This window comes from Triturus cristatus, chromosome 4_1 (genome assembly GCF_964204655.1).
Source record: "Triturus cristatus chromosome 4_1, aTriCri1.1, whole genome shotgun sequence".
In the NCBI taxonomy this organism is placed as follows: domain Eukaryota; kingdom Metazoa; phylum Chordata; class Amphibia; order Caudata; family Salamandridae; genus Triturus; species Triturus cristatus.
The window spans coordinates 699210836-699225420 of record NC_140585.1 but is presented as its reverse complement, the minus strand read 5'-3'; the positions used below and the strand labels follow the sequence as shown (position 1 = coordinate 699225420).

Sequence of the window (14585 nt, the reverse complement as noted above, 5' to 3'; positions counted from 1 at the left end):
GTTAATTGCCACAATGTTTCCACTCAAATTCTTCCTTAATGATGGTGAAAAAACCTAAACCGAGCGAATTCCCAGACATCTGAAAAGTTGGGTGGCTTAATATAATACATTTTTAACATGTCAATCTACTTCATGGAATAACAGATCAATATAGATGATGATGTTGTGCTGTTTGAAAAATGTATTACAATCATGAGTCAATACCTACATAATTCTTTCCTGGACTCTGAAAAACCCGACAACAAGTTCTATAGAATACTGTTGTGAAGTAAGGTTGCACTGCTGTGTGTTCATTCGGTTTGGTTCTATTAATTAAGTGGTTCATTTTAGGACTACCCCTTTAGTCTATTGTTTCAACAATGACTGGCTAAATATAGGAATTTGATTTTAGTAAGTGTGTGAGGTAGAGATGCTGTCTGGTCACTTTTTTTTCCATGTGAGTTTGATGATCCCATTGATTACTTGGATTTGGTTAACCCACCCTCACATAATATGGCCTAATGTGGCTGCTTACCATCCATTTCATCGTGTAGCTGGGATTGCATCAAAACTATCAAATGCAAATCATCAAATGATTGTTTGTATTCAGGGAAATTACGTACCATAACTAATTTTAATACAATAAACATGGTACTGCTTTTAGAAAGGTTAATGCAGGTATAATTGTATCCTTCCTGAAACGGCTGTTGAGCAAGTCTTAGACATCTGTATTTACCTAGACATTCCTTTTCAGTTTGATTTTATTACTTTTGAGCTGGGATTGTATATAAACTATCAAATACAAATGATCAAATGTTTGTTTGTATTAGGGAAATTATAAACCATAACTAATTTGAATACAATAAGCATAGTAGGTCTTTTAGAAAGGTTAATTGAATCCCTGCTGAAAAGGCTTTTCAACTAGTATTAGACATCTACATTTACCTATGCATTACTTTTCAGTGGGTGCTTTATGAAGTAAGCATATCTCCAAAATTGCTAAGGCCTTGCAGGCAAAGAATTGGGGTTTAATTGGCTTCACTTGAGCGAACCATATTTATTTGTATATAAGAGAAATAATGGGATGATAAAAATACTTTCAAATTGAAAGGTATACAGTACAGTTTCATTTTGTAGTAGTAGTTTATTCATGGTTAATTAATTAATTAAAACCTGTACATGTGGGCGGCTGGGTTAGACGGTTACCCATTGGTACAAATTACCAATAAATGTGATAAAAACCTCATTTAAAGAAGTATGTATAACAAACAATCCTCAATACTTGTTTTTTAATAGAAAGCTCAACGTCCCATTAGCATTGTTTAAGAGTAATTTTTGGGAGATAGATATGAAGTTAAAGACATAAAAAGTAATGGGCTTGTGCTATAAAAAACAACTAAGATCAATGGAGGGTTAAGATAGATAGAAATTGCAAGGTGAAGACTGGGTAGTCCCTGTATAATTTTGAGGCTTGAGGTGTTTGACAGAAAAGGTACATCAGGATGTGCATATCAAGTGAACCAGTGACTTGACAGGGTGGAAGATGTTTCGAAGTAGTCTTGTTATGGAGCCATGTTGCGTGAGGCTGAAAGGAATTCACATGAGTTTCTTTCAGTGAAGACTTCCATTCTTAGGGACAGCTAGTTAGTGCTTTGGTGTTCTTCACCTAAGGTGTCATGATTCCTGTTAGCTTTCTGCTCACTGATCTGGGCTGTGTATATCCTGATGTGACTGTCGAATGTAGCATGTCACAACGCTTGCTATTACATTGCGTGCTTTTACAGAGCAAACGCATTGTTAGTACGCAAAACCTTTACATCGCAAGTCATTAGAATGACTTGCTGTAGGGGGGTGCGGGTCTTTGGAATAGTGGGGCATACCAGCAACAACCGGCGATAATTATCGCTAAACCCACTTAGCGCTAGGATAATTATCGCCGGCTAGCGTGGATTTTTATCGCTGAGATAGCGTGCTATTAGCAACGCTTATCTCAAAAGCGATAAAAATCCGAGCGCTAACTGCCTAACGTGAGATTATCGCTGGAAACCCAGCGATAATCTCACGAAATGTGGCGTTAGCTTGTTGATAGGGACTCACAAACTTAGCCATGATATCCACCTTGCATAGGATATCATGGCTAAGTCAGTCCTGAAGCAGGCGTAAGGAAAGTAGCGATAACAGGGGTTATCGCTACTTTTGTTGTCGCTATACTTCATAGCGTGGGGCTTTCTCCTGTCATGTTAGGTCAGGAATGCCCACTTTGCATCTCATTAGAGATGCAAAGCAGAGCGTTAAGATTTTGTGCGCTAAAGCAAGGTTTCACACGTTAGCATGACCTTGCTAATTAGGCGATGAAATTATCGCTGCTTTTCGGCCTGAAAACGGCCGCAAAAGCGGCGATACTTTTTTATCGCCGCCTTCTAAATATGCTCCAGTATTATTTACTATTCCTACTCCAGTTTGCGCAACAGTAGGTAATGTGTTGGAATTCATTTCCTTAGCGCCCTCTACAGCAAGTCGTTCTAATGGCTTGCGATGTAAAGGTATTGCGTACTAACAATACGGTCGTTGTAACGACCGCGTTGTAATAGCACTCCTGAGGCGGAAGCCGGGAGGTCTGTCTGTTACCTTTTAAAAAAATTTTGTTTTCGTTTGCTTTTAACTGTGCACTTTCACCCTGAGCACCCACTGACCTGCTGCCTAGGGAAATCGCCAAGCTCCGCTCTGCTATCCCGAGCGTTGTTGCAGTGAGGAAACGCGCTGAGCCCTTCGCGCGCCCGCTACTGCTGACACGCCCACTAGCGAGGACACGCCTCTCCGTCCTCTATCAATGTGCCACTTCCGGACGCGCAGCGGCCGAGCGCAGCGGGAGCGCCGGCATCGCGCCGAAGTCGAGCCAAAGTCAAGCCCGTCTGCGCCCATCCGGGCCCAAACGGCCTCAGGCCCAGACACTATGCCCAACTCACAGATTCGCATATCCTACACCTCGGATACACTCAGAAACTGGAACACCAAAAAACATCCGCAGTGTGAATACACCCTTAAGGAGGATACCCCGTTCACAGGATGCACCCTCTGTAATCCCCCTGAAGCCACGGAACTTAGCCAAACGCTTCGACTCGGCCTCCTGAACTGCAGATCTCTGGTAAAACACTCCCACGAGATAAACCTCCTCACCCAAACCCTCTCGCTAGATGCCCTGTTTCTGACCGAAACATGGCTAACCCCCAACAACGACTCCGACCTGGTCAATGCAACCCCCCCCGGCTACCAAATCCGCTGTCTGAATAGACCGGTCGGAAGAGGTGGCGGGATCGCCATACTCTATAAAGATCATCTCAGCTGCAGAATCGACGGCGGCACGGTCAAGGACTGTGAAAACTGCAATTTCACCCTCCAGATCTCCCCAACCACTTCAATATCGGGACTACTGATATACCGACCACCAGGCCCGCTAGGAGACTTCTCAAGTACCCTGATGGACCACATCCTCCTAAAAACAATATCAACCCCCAACTTTCTCCTCTTAGGGGACCTGAACCTACACTTCCTTGACCCAGCGGATAACACAGCCGCCAACCTACTAGCAGACCTTATGTCAGCTGACCTCCTGCTTCTGAATTCTAAAGCCACCCACGAGAAAGGACAGCTCCTTGATCCTGTCTTCACCAACATTAGGAACTTCCAAACCCAAAATCCCACTCCCCTCCCATGGACCGACCACTTACTGGTCCCTATGCATTGGTCCCTCCAGTCCACCCCTGTCCCCAAACAGAAAACTAGGATACAAACTAGACGATGGCATAAGTTAATACCAGAAGAATGGGAAGCAAAGCTACGGGAATCCGCTGGCCCCCTCTCAACCGACCCTAACACCGCCGATAGAGAATTCAACAGCTGGCTCTCCAACCCCCTAGACAGCCTTGTCCCGCTAACCAGCTCCCTTAAGCATGTAAAAAGGATCAACCATGCTCCTTGGTACACCCCGCCCTTGAACATGCTAAGGAAGGAGTGCAAAAAGACAGAGCGTACATGGAGAAAAAACAAATCGGCGACGGAGAAAAGCGCCTATCAAACAGCTATGAAAGCCTATAAACAAGCCCTCCATAACGCAAAAAGCTCTTTTTATGAGGAAAAAATAAAGAACTCCTCTTGCTCAGCCAAAGAGACTTTTTCTATCCTCAAAGAGCTTCTCCATGTTCCAGCCCCCCCGCAGATACCCATGGACCCCAAAGCAGCCGTAGAAAAATGTACCAACCTCGCCAATTTTTTCGACGATAAGATTAAAAAAATTCTCTCCTCCCTTCCTGCTACCAACTCCGCTACCCCAGACAAAGTAAAGGATTCATCCCCTGCGTTAGGGAACGCCCCTGATAAACCCGACGCACCTCATTTAGTGTCATTCGGACCAGTCACCGAGGAGGAAGTGGCAGTAACCCTAGCATCTACTAAGAGTGGTGCCCCCAGTGACTCAGTTCCCGTACGGTTCGCTAAAGACATCACTCGGACCATCACAGCTAAACTTACTGCCCTCATTAACACCTCGCTTGTCCAAGGAGAAGTCCCACAAAGTTGGAAGGAGGCTGTCGTCAAAGGTCTACTCAAGAAGCCTTCGTTAGACCCCGCGGACCTATCCAACTACAGACCCATCTCGCTCCTCCCCTGGATAGGTAAGGTCGCGGAGAAGCTTGTAAACAAAAAGCTATCTCACTTCCTAGAAGCAAACCACCTCCTCAAAAACTCCCAGACAGGCTTTAGACCAGGCCAGGGCACTGACACCGCCCTCCTGGCTGCCGTAGAGAGGGCAAGAGAAATTATCGACACCGGAGGATCAGTGGCAGTGGTCCTCCTAGACCTAAGCGCGGCATTCGACACTGTCAGCCACCAGGTCCTAGCCCAGCGCCTGGATAACATCGGCGTGAAAGACAGCGCGCTGAAATGGCTCGCATCCTTCCTCTCCCGACGCTCCTTCCAAGTCTGGGAAGGAGAAAGCCGCTCCCCCTCTATCCCCCTCCGGTGTGGAGTGCCTCAGGGCTCCTCACTGAGCCCCACGCTTTTCAACGTGTATATGGCCCCACTGGAGGAGCTGGTCTCACCATTCGGAATCACTATCGTCAGCTATGCTGACGACACTCAGCTGGTGGTGACACTTTCCCACCCCAAGCTAGAGCCCGCCAATCTTCGAGAATGCCTCTCCAACGTCCATCAATGGATGAATGACTCAGACCTCAAACTAAACGGGTCAAAAACAGAGATCTTGCTCCTAGGCCACAAAACTAGGAGCCTTCCCTCCAATCTCTGGCCCGCTTGTATGGGTGAACCCCCTACTCCCAAGACAGAGGTTAAGAGTCTGGGAGTATGGCTGGAGACAGATCTCACCTTCAGGACTCAGGCTAGGAAAACAGCTGGCATCTGCTATGGCCTACTTAGATCTTGTAGAAAGGTGCTCCCGCTACAACCATCCCAGTCCCGTCTTCTGCTGATTCAAGGCTTAGTTCTATCCAGACTGGACTATAGCAATGCCATTTACCTCGGAGCACCGGAAGCCACTCTCCAAATATTGCAAAAAACTCAGAATGCCGCAGCGCGCCTACTCACGAACACCCCAGCTAGAACATCAGCCAAACCAGCTCTGAGGAAACTTCATTGGCTCCCCGTGAGGGAAAGAGTCGTTTTCAAAGCCCTTTGCCTGACCCACAAGGTTTTGCACAACGCCGGCCCCCCTATTCTGAATAATTGGATCACTCCATACAGACCAACGAGAGCGCTCCGGTCAGAACAGGGAATCCTTATCATTGTCCCCAGGGTGAAGAAGGCCCGCATAGGTGGCCGCCGCTTCTCCGTCAACACAGCTAGGAAATGGAACGCGCTCCCCCCGAATCTCAGATCTGAACCAAACCTCCTACGATTCAGAAAGTCCCTCAAAACTCTTCTTTTCCCCTGATTCGTCAGCAGCCTCTCTTTGCCCCCTCCTTAGGAGTCCGAGGTTTCAGCGCTGGGATACTCGAGGGTGACTACGCGCTCTATAAAAACCTAAAATAAAATTTAAAAAAACTGCGATGTAATGCCAGCGTTGTAGACGGTGTTTCCCGTTACTGTCAGCTGTGTTAGTAGCTTGGCTCTGCTGTGGCCCTCTCTCACAGTTGATTGATAAAGACTTGGACAATCTTCCCAAGGAGGTCGCCATTCCAGCCTGTTTTCTACTCACAGGGCTGGACTGTATAAAGTGCGGCTTGGATGATGTTGGTGCACTTCCCTAACCTTGCGAGAGTTTGTGTAGTATTATTGGCAAAACACAAGTCAGATACTTCCCTGCAGCATCTGAGATCATTACTTCAGCAAAGAGGAGTTAAAAGACAGCGCAGATCATAGATGAAGTGGGGACAGCAACACCGTAAGTGTAGCCAAGACTCAAGGTTATAATCACACAACCTGCAACGTGATAGGCCATCCCTGCATGCCTATAGCTGGTTTAAATCGAAGATTCGGAGGGCTATCTGGCTCATGTATGTGATTTTATTATGAGTCTGAGGACGTAAGGGATATTTAAAGTATGGTTGAGCTTTCCCCTTGATTACAGAAGCATCCAGAGCTGTAAAAAGAGGCTTGTGTTGAAGCCGTTCAGTGTTTCTTTCATATGCGGCTTGGGTGATTTGCTAGTTTACCGTTTTCTGCCATGTTAGCAGGGGAATAGTTGGATTAGGCAAATTTGTTGTTTTGATTTTCAGAGTGCTGATGGCTAGGTGAAGCAGTGAATGCCATGGGGAGTGCTCATCTGCAAATATGAACTGGAATAGGGCTATCAGATATAGAGCTGGGGCGTGCTAGGTGCAGATGTAGTATTTCATTAGATCTCCTAAGCAATGGAGGTCTGGGTTTGCCAGACCCATCTCCAGCCTCATCCTAGCCCTCCATGTGTGCCAGGGATAGGAAAATATTTTTGGTATGCCATTATTTGGTGGTTCATGAGAAATGGACCCAATTTCCCTGGAAAGGCTAGGTGACTATATGACAGTGCTGGCACCAGCTTGGCTTGTAACATGTTCAGTATTGGCTCGGCTGTTGAGCTATGTAGTTGGCGATTTAGGCGTCTCAAACTGTAAGACCCCAGCTTTCTGACATGTTTGAGGTGGATCCCTGGGTTTGCCCTTTCGTTAAACTAGACACTCAAGTAGTTGCAGCTGGTACAGGTGGATATTATCTGTTCATCTATCTGCCATTGCATGGATTTCGTTTAGGAATATTTGCCGAAGTCCACTACTTTGGTTTTAGATTGGTTCACCAGGAGTTTGTTCCTCGTGTTGTACATGTTGAGGGGGTTAAGGGCTCTTCATACACCCATTCTTGTTTGGTCTATGATGATGATGTCATCAGCATATTGCAGAGTCTGTAGGCATAAGCTCCATAGTCTTGATGTAATTAGACCTGTGCCTTCAAGAAATTTCAGCAAATCAGCAGTGTAAAGATAAAAAAGTAGCCGGGCGAATACGCAGCCTTGTTTTTGGCCGTTATTTGATGGAATTTTTGCAGACACTATTGTGGTGCTGGTTCTGATCCTAACCCATGTCCCCTGATGCATTGACATTATTGCTGTGAGGAGTTTGGGGTGTATCTCCCAGGAATTTAATTTGTACCATAAGGTTCCCCGGTTAACTCTATCAAATGCCACGCTGTAATCTACAAAGCAGCGTAGAGGTGGCTGCTTATCCTGTGTGGCTCTCCACAATAGGTAGGCACGAGCTAATATATTATCAGTTGTTGCACAGTCTGGTCTAAATCCTGACTGGATGTTGGGAAGGATGCTTTTTTCTGCTACCCAGGTTTCCAGTTTGCCCAATAGGATACAAGCATAAGCTTTAGCATCAATATCCAGTAGAGCTATGAGCCGATAGTTGGCCAGGTTGTACTGGCTTCCTTTTTGTAGATTGGATGAAAGATTGATCCCTGCCATGTTGGTGGAATTGTGGCTGTCAGGACAACATAATAAAAAATTGGCGTCAGGAGACCAGCCCATAAGGCTTGAGCTGATTTGAACACTTCTGCTGGTATTCCATTGGCTCCCGATGCTCCATCATTTCTCATTTATTTAATTGTTTTAATTACGTCAGCTTTTGTGATTAATAGGTCCTGCATGTCCGGGAGATATGATGACAAAGTAGGATAATTTGCTCGAGTCTCACCCGGCTGTCGGCTATAAAGCTGTTTAGCATAGTTAATCCATAAGCTCTCCGCTACTCTGTTCTCCTTACACTGACCATGTTTCCTGAGTTGGTTGATGTACTTCCAGAAGAGGGTTAGATTTTTCTCTTTGAGGAGTACAAAGTTTCAGACACATTGTTATTTCTGCCCTTTGTGCCCTGCACCTTGAAACAGGGCTATTGACTATAGGCGTATTAGTTAGATTTGCCCAATGTGTACTGAATTAGAGTATGAATGCTAATATGTAGAATATATTGCATGAAGTTCATAACTCTATTGGTCAGATTTCATTCAAATACCTTAAATTCACAATTGGTCATCTTGATGGCTGGCTTGTAGAGGCCTTCGATCTTCTCAATAGCCCTTTCTCATTTGATTCTGTGGCATGTTGTTTAGCATCTGAGCTAAAATACTTGTACCATGTCAAGGCTGCCATAACTACTCTGCCATAAAAGTCGCACATTGGAGAATATTTGAGCAATCCTAAATTATCACTTGTTTATCCTGAAGAACCCTTGTTGGAAGAAGGCGTTTATATATTTTGTAGCCTTGTAGTGTCTCTTATACATGGTGGAATGGGAATACACTGTGTTCTGCATAATGACTTGGTTGGTATTCCGTGCTACATATATATATCACGCCTGATAAAACCCGACTCCACTCGGCAAGATTTTATTGGGTGCCAAAATGACTTCCCAATTGCACGTTTTTGTCTATTAACGGGGAATAATGTGTATTTTGTTCCTTTTTCCACCAAAATATATGACTTCATATTTGCCAGGTATTTTTCCCCATATATTTATATGGGAAAAAATATAAACATAAGTAGTTTTGGCCAGCCTAAATGTATCCTGTGTATGGAGTATTTATCTCAATGTTCATAAATTCGATATGTGCTGTACCAGGAGTTATCATAAATATCGGAATCTAATGACCAGCTTGCAATGGGGGTCTATGTGACTCTATGACTCTATGATCCAAATCATTGTGAATGAAATGCGCTCCCTCCTAAACTGTCCATTGTACACTGAACTGGGATGGTTGTTACTAAATCAACTTTTTATCAAGTGCTGTGTGAGTAAAAGAGACAAAATGTATTTTCTATTTACAGCTGTGCGGGACTCAGTTAACTATGCTGTTGCAGATTATATTGACAATGCAGGGAGGGTGTTAGACTGTTTATATTTTTCTAGAAAACAAATGCTCCTGTTTTAAGATGTTGTCTTTTTTGCATCTGATATATTTGTCACATAATGGTGAAACAAATAATTAAATAAGGTTATTTCTTTACTTGTGTCTTATTTATTGATGTTAGTATTTTAAATTTCTATGGCACTGTGTATATATGAGTTATCAGAAATTTTTACTTAGAAAAAATGTAAATCATGCTGTGAGGAGCGAACCCTAAAAACATTTGGCATGCTACCCAAAGCCATTTAAACCTCTCAGCTTCACTTACATTAATAAATGGCTGGATTCAAGAGCACAGAAAAACATACAAACTCTGAGGCAAATTTTAGTTACATGGCCAAATTGGGATGGAAGAGGATTCATATTTCCAGAGGGGAAACAAAGCTGTCATGTCATATACCCAAGCTTAAATCAGGTTCGGAGGATGCTATCCCAAGTGTCAGTCATGAGCACAAGGTATGGTTCGAGTCCAAGGGTGGCTTGGAATAATATGTAATTCTTATTCTGGGTCATTGTTAGTTTTCCTGATTCCCTTTCTCACTGACTCATTGCGAGGATCAGTAGCTTCAGCTGGAATCTATCACCCTAATACACAGCCCTTCAAGTTAATGGAAGCAGCTCTACATAGCCAATAAGTAACACATCAGCTTGACACAGACCAACCACAGGATTTGAAGACACATGCTACACAGTCTTAATAATATCCCTATTAAGTAGGGCTTGAGGATTTCTCCAAATGGAGCATCACAGTAGCAATGGGGCCACATTGATGCAATCCTCAACGTACTCCACACCCAAACCAAGCTGTGCAAAATGAGGCTTGGGCTAATTGGCGGCAGGCCTAAAAGTCTTTGACATACCCTGTTTTCCTCTATTTGGAGCCCATAGTTTCATGTTTGACTTAAATAGATCCATCAGAACTCCATCATGTCTGGTACCTTTATTCATGGGGCTGGCGATAATTGCCTCAATGACTTCTTCTAGGGAGAACTCAATTTCTAGCTGGATTCTATCAAATATTGGTTAGCACCCTCCTCACTTGAATCCCCTGTACTGTATACCAGGTAGAAATTATCTACCCATTTATCAGAACGTATTCTAGTGTCCAGTGATGAAATGCTACCGGTGGATGTTATGGTTTACTTTTGTTGGCCATGTGTCAGAATAGACAGACATTTTTAACCTTAAATGTATTATCCCATACTTGGTACTGTTAATCCACTTTATTTTTTTTTTCAAGTAAATTATTTGTTAGACCTGGCATCTTTTGGCGTGTTTGCCCTTTCTTTTTAGCTTTTTGAGCTGACCTCCTGGTTTTGACTCTGTTTTTGCTGGTTTAGTGTCTCTGTGCACTTTCCCTCTGCTGTTCAGTGTTAGAGTGCAAGTGCTCCTGTTGTAAATTATTATTATCGATTAGTCTTTCCATGATTGGCATATTTGACTTACTGGTAAGCCCCTAGCAAAGTGCAATGAGTGTGCCAGGGCCTGTAAATCAAATGCTACTAATGGGCCTGCAGCACTGATTGTGCCTTCCACAGGAAAAGCCCTGAAAGCTATCTCAGACCTGCTACTGCAGGGTCTGCACGCAGTTTGTAACTGCCATTTCGACCTGGTAAGTGCACCAGGCCCTAATCTTCCCTTTTCTTACATATAAGTCACCCATAAGGTAGGCCCAAGGTATCCTGTGTGCAGGGTGCCATGTATGTTAAAGGTAGTACATGTACTGGTGTGTGTGGCATGTCCTGGTAATAAATTAGAGTGCATTTTGATTTTCACTATAAAAAAGCTGTCTGTCCCATAGGGTAGATGTTGGAGTTTTACTTGTTATAAGCATAACTTTCCATTGGGACAAGATAGGGAAATGGAGTTTAGTATGCCTGGACTCAGAATGTAAAAATGCATATTTTAGTAAAGATGATATTTATACTCTGTGTTTGAAAATGCCACTTTTATAAAGTATGTATTTGCCTGCTTAGCCATCCTGTGTGCCTCTGCTGCGTTTGTGGATAGACTGGCTTTGGAGTGACAGGGCCTGGGGATGTGCATTCGCTTCAGACAGCAACTTGGGAGGTTGAAGTGCTGGCTGACTAGACCTGGGCTGCATTTAGAGTAGTGGGAGGAGATTTCCTTGCACCTGAATGGGCCTGGTCTGCTTTAGACAATGCTGTTTCCACCTCCTGCTGGGAAGCTGGGCCAGAGAGGACCAACCTGGTTTGGACTAAGCACAGTCACTCTCTGCCTGAGAGAACAAAGGAATTTTGATTATAAATATTAGGGCCCAGAACATTTAGAGCTCGCTGGAATCAAGGAACCTGCCAGGAAGAAGAGTTGGAAGAGCTACAAGGAGGAGTACTGCCCCTTTGCTGTGTTGTTGCTTTGCTGGTTTGGACTGCAGTTGCTGCCTCTGCCTTGGACAGTGAAAGGACTGGACTGAACTTTACCTACTTGTGCTGAGTATCTTTAAGGGCTTGAAGTAGAGCTTACCTCCTTTTCTGATGTCTCAGGGAGTGCAAAGACTTCACCATCCTCTGGGTACCGCTTCTGGAACCATTGTTTCGGTTGCCACAGAGATGGGAAAAGCACCCGACCCCGTCGCTGGCTTCGTGTCCTGAGGGCACCACAGAAGATACCTCCGCATCTCGCACCGCAACTCTGGTCTCAATGACGGTGACTGCCGCCACCGAGCCGCTGCTTGCACCATGACTTGTGGACACCGCACTCCGAACCGTCTCACTTCACTTCCCTGGTCGTGGTCAGACAGAACTTTTGTATTCTGTTGTTCTCAGTATCGCAGTAGAACCAGATGGAGCTACCCACTCACAAGAACTTTGTTTTTGAGATATTTCTGCAATTTTAAAGGAAATCTTGCAAAGTATATATTTTAAAGAACTGTATGTTGGATTCTTATCATTTTGGTCTTGTTTTGGATATATAACAATACTGGATATTTTTCTAAACTGGTGTGGTGTCCATTTGTAGTGTTTTCACTGTATTACTGTGGGTTATGTGCAAATGCTATACACACTGCCTCTGAGATAAGTCTGACTGCTCATGCCAAGCTATCAAGAGGGTGAGCAGGGGTTATTTTTGCAGTGTAACTCCCTTATCATGACTAGAAGGAAGGAGCTCTACTTGGACAAAAGTACTAACCATTTCAAACATTTATTTAACTTCCTGCAGCTGGCTATTTCAGACAAACCTCAGGGAACAGTTTGTCGGGCATGATGTAGGTAGAAAACAGCTAGCCTACACTCCCTGCCTAAACAGGGCTGAGGTCCTTCACTCCTGATCCTGACTGTTTTGTTAAAGGCAGGTGATCTGTGCATAACCTCTTCACAATCATTGGCAAATCAGCTCCTCTCCACATTAGTCTACGATTGTTGTGTCTCACAATGAGCCCCCTTGCATCTGCCACCATGCTAGTGTTATTCACATTAGTCTTATTCACATTAGGGATACCCATGGTGATGACTCGAGGGTTGTGATTGCCGTGGACACTAGTTTCAAATCCACCATCACCACCAGTTGATCCAAAAGATTTCAAGATACAAAGATATAATATATTACCGACTGGCTCCTTATAGAGTCAAACTGGGGAGGCTGCATGGGTTGGTGGCCAGGACCTTATTGGCGCTGCAAAGGTTATATTCAAATATGTAAGGGAGCAATACATTTTCAAGTTCGCCCATCCCTTGAAATGGAGGGACTCTTTTGCCCCCCCCCCCCCCCCAAAGAGATCCATAGTGGAAATGTTACAATGACTACCTAGCCTGGCATTAAAGTCCCCTGCAAGGACCTTGCTAAAATTCCCATTTTCTGTGGCAAATGCTCTAATGTGGTTATCTATAAAATTAAAAATCTGAACAAAATTAGGATTAGTGCTTACAGAAAGTTGTCATTGTAGTAGTTAATAACAAACAGTTTAAAGTCATCAATCCATATCAATAGGAAAGCTTGAAATACATCAGAGTTAGTGGTAATAGGCTTCACATAACACCCCAGTGTTGTTTTAAATCAAGCAATCCGTCCTACCCATGCCTGCCCTGATCGTGAGGGGATTGTTAGTGTGGTAAAACATTCATACCTTCCACAAAACATCTCATTTACCACCCATGTTTTTGAAAAAGAAGTATATCACATGACGTAAATAATTCTAACTAGAAATCAAATCCAAGTTTCCTAGCTAATCCTGCAATGTTCCAACTTTGGGTCCTCCATGTGGACTTACTGTCTCCAAAGGTTTAGGACTCAACATGTAGATTTGAGATATAGCATCAAGGATTGTATAAGATGGAACATTTGCCTTGATAGAGGTAACCTGATGATTTACCATTGACAGATCCCTAACTTCTCGACCAGACTCCTTTCGGAAGTACTCAAGTCACTCCTGCTCCTGTAACCCTGAGAGAACCAAATATCTATTATTAGTTAACAGAAATTAACCCCACCGGCAGGATCCGTAGTACTTGCTGCATTTGCCATGGATGTTTGGGCCCCATCCCCCACAACGGCCATGTAAAAAGCAACCAAAGGCAAAGCTTTAGTGCCTCCCAATCCCATGAATTTGCCATTAAAAATCTGTCTGTAACAATTTTCCAACCAATCAAGGGTTTCTGAAGTTAACAATGACATAATCTCCTTCTGGCTCTTTGGGTACTAGGCCCACCAGTCAACTCTGGGAGAAAATAGGGTATCTCCGAACACCCACATACAATTGTTGGTATGTTTATATAATGTGATGTGCTTTGTTCCTCAACTGTTCTGTAGAATCTGATGTATCACTGGATAACCTGGGTACGTTAGTTAAAATCAAAACATAGGGGCAAGCTGCTGGGGGCAAATGGCAGACAGAGATGTTCTTTCTCCTAAATGAGAGTGCTACTAGAGTCACAGGAGGGGTAGAGCCAGCCAAACATGTCAGTGAGTCAGTAAGTCCCAAGGTCTGTAAGCCCAGAGAAAAAGGGAATGACCCAATAGTAATTGCATGTGATCGGTTCCTACCTAGCACAGACACTCTGCTCGCATGGCTAGATGATATATTGGATTATGGGACCTTGGCTCTTCTGCCGTTGACCACATGTTCCTCATGGCTAGTAGATGGAGCCAAGGGCACCTCTCTGGGCTGACGAACATCAGAGGCCACGGATTTATTGACAATCCTCCACTCTGTGCTTAGTTTCCAAGAACAACTCAATTTTCTTCAGGCATGCGCAAAT

At 44.1% G+C, this 14585-nt stretch overlaps 1 protein-coding gene across 11 annotated transcripts in view; it reads left to right on the top strand.

The window, feature by feature from the left end:
- The window catches only part of FOXP2 (forkhead box P2), a 261057-nt gene that overhangs the window by 227596 nt on the left and 18876 nt on the right, over positions 1-14585 (top strand). The gene's annotated exons all lie outside the window — the stretch shown is intronic.